Source organism: Seriola lalandi, unplaced genomic scaffold, assembly GCF_002814215.2.
Source record: "Seriola lalandi dorsalis isolate HSWRI2012SDOR001 ecotype SW California unplaced genomic scaffold, Sedor1 jcf7180002050280, whole genome shotgun sequence".
NCBI classification, from domain to species: Eukaryota; Metazoa; Chordata; class Actinopteri; order Carangiformes; family Carangidae; genus Seriola; species Seriola lalandi.
The window spans coordinates 121,866-124,720 of NW_019520833.1; the positions used below are offsets into that span (position 1 = coordinate 121,866).

General features: G+C 45.7%; 1 long non-coding RNA gene across 1 annotated transcript in view; it reads left to right on the plus strand.

Moving 5' to 3' along the window:
- Positions 1-2,235: 2,235 nt before the first annotated feature.
- The window catches only part of LOC147819705 (uncharacterized), a 1,876-nt gene continuing 1,256 nt past the window's right edge, over positions 2,236-2,855 (plus strand). The window contains exon 1 of the long non-coding RNA XR_015436699.1: positions 2,236-2,302. This is a non-coding gene — a long non-coding RNA (uncharacterized LOC147819705). The remainder of the gene's footprint in view (positions 2,303-2,855) is intronic.

Genomic DNA, 2,855 nt, shown 5'->3' on the forward strand with positions numbered 1-2,855 from the left:
GTGTATGGGGGGGGGGGGGTCCCTGCTGAAGCTGTGTCAACACTGTGTGTTAATGTGTGTGAGTATGTGTATCTGTATCTGCATGTGTTTGTGTTTCGGGAAGTGAGGGGTCACCCCTGGGGGAGACAGTGGGCAACAACAATTACTGCAGCATTGTAGCTAAATTGTGTCTGAATTGTTCGTCCCTGCCCACAGTCAGTCTGTGCCAGGAGAGAAAGGCTTAGAGTGGGTATGTAATTACTGAGCAGTGGTACATTTAAAAGATGCAACACTGCTTGTTAGCATATAATAGAAAATAAATGATCACCTGCAGGATGAGTACACACTCGTGCAGAGCTCAGATGGCTGTTTGAAGAAAGCAATTCTGTGCAGATTACTGATTACCCTCCACATTTAACCATATCTGACTAGATTTCTAGATTTCTGCTGCGCTCCTTGAGCTCTGGTCTTAACACACTTAAACAAAAACACACTTGTGAACGTATCCAGCTCAGGCCACAGCGTTCGCCTGAGTAACTTTCCTATAAATCACTTCATAAATCACTGCACAAATGTACACTTAAACGATTTCAGATTGCTTCGTAACAGTGACATTACCTGCGGCTGATTTGATATGCAACCCCTCCCTTATCCCTGTTTTTTTTACTGTGTTACAACTGATGGTGACCTCACTCTGGACTGGTTGAGATCCAATCCAAGCATTTAACATTATAACCAGATTCCAACACACACATGTGCCTTAAAATGCATGCACTCACACACACACAGGAACAGCTTCCACACACTGCACCAGATGAAACATAGTGTAACAGGAGGCGTATGAGCTGGGGTCAGATCAGATAAGGCGAGGCCAGACAGCCTCAGATAAGCTCTTTGAACGGTTCTATCTGCAGCGTCAGGAAGACGCTCTCCCCTCCAGCCGTTTCACATGATGACTGCTGGCCAGGCGGCTGCTGCTGGCCTGTTTGTGGCCTGGCCCTGCTACTAATTAACTGGGAGAGCCCAGGGCCCTCTGACTGACTGCCTTGTCTCTTGCAATCCCCCCCACTCAGGATTGCTCATGCATGCATGCTAACAGACACTCATGCAAATACACACATAGACACACTGATTCCTATCTGTTGTGGACCCCAGGAGGATCTTGGATGGTGTAGGTGGCCCTCTTGTGGTACAGAGTGGAGGCTGTGGAGTATAGAAAGATGTGCTCCTCTTGCTGTTGAGTCTTGCTCTCTCTCTCTCTCTGAAAAGAAGATCACATGTAAGGACAAACATGTCTGGTGTTTTCATGCTACCTAGGCTTGAAACTAACAATTACTTTCAATCTGGATTATTCTGTCATTTATTTTTAGGATTAAGCAATTCATCATTCGCTCCCAGCCGGGGGTGCTTCAACCTCAGGGGTGACCTCAGCAGTTTCCAGGGGGTCTCTGGAAAGAATCTCAAGCAGTTTTACTAATTTGAAAAATTAGAAATTGTGGAAAATATACATCTGCATCTTGAGTCAGTGTAACACAACTGACTGTGTTGCAATTCGAGTTCAGCTTCTGCCACTTCGAGTGGTAGCAATACAAATGCAAACTTAAACAAAGCCACTTAAAAACTGAAAACTGTGCCACTTGTGTATAACCAATAGTGTTAAATAACAACCTTAACAATCGATGTAAAGGAACCCATTTTGAACATGAGGGGTGATGTCAGTGAAGCAGTACTTCACTCTGACAGGGCCACAGGGACACATCAGACAAGAGAGGGAGGGCACCACCGATTTTCTAGAGCCTGAGGTGATATCTTCAAACTGCTTCTTTTGCTTGACTGAGGCCAAAACCTAAATATTTTCCATCTACAGTTACAAAAACAGAAACTCTCATATTAGAGAAGCTGCAATCAGTGAATGTTTGATATTTTTTCTTAACATAGGTTCATTTTCTCTCCATTTATCGTCTCATCATTTCAGCATTCCTACTGACTCATAAACATCCCGGCCTTTTTGTCTGTTTCCTCATGTGAAGGCACATTCTATGTTCTAACTAGAGCCCGTTGACGTCAAATCTCACAATGGTCATGTTGTTGAATCTTGTGCACTTCATTGTCTAATGTAAGCTTCTGATTACAGTCCAGTCGGAGGTCTGTGCTGTGTTTCAGCAGCGCTCCCCTCCCACGGTGCAGAGGTTAAAGTCCAGTTAACCTCATATGTCCAGGAGCATTCCACAGACTGTCAGCTGTTTTTTCCCTGAAGCGGTCTGGGCCTTGACGATGGGAAACGTCCCTTTGTATCCCCAAGACAAGGAACAACACAATCAAGGTGTTTGAACAACCACAATGTGCACACTCGCGCACAAGCACACACACACACCCACACACACATATGGAGGAGGAGGCTGTGTGAGCTGCTGGTACTGAAATCTCACCATGAGTAAGCATAGGTATATTTAGGAGGATCAGCTGGGATTTGTGTGTGTAAGAGTGTGTGAATAGGTGTATGTGTGTGTGTTTCAGTTACTGTGTTTGTGTCTCGTTGGACTAAAAATGGGGGCTGGCTCACCTGTTCACACACACACGCACACACACACAAACACATGCACACACACACACACACACTGACCTCCACATTTTTTTCCCCGCACTCACCTGTTTGTTCAGAGGATGTCTGCAGCCTGATCAACTTAAACACAGCGCCAATGTTTCCACGCTACCTGTTTGAACAGCTGAGTGAAGCGTTGACTTTAGCACTTTGCACAATAGCACGGGATTGGTTTGGAAACACACACAGGCCTCCTCCTCCTCCTCCTGTGCTCCCTCTGCTCGCGTGGACTTGCGTGGATGTGATAAACGCTGCCCGGTGACCCACTGAAAGA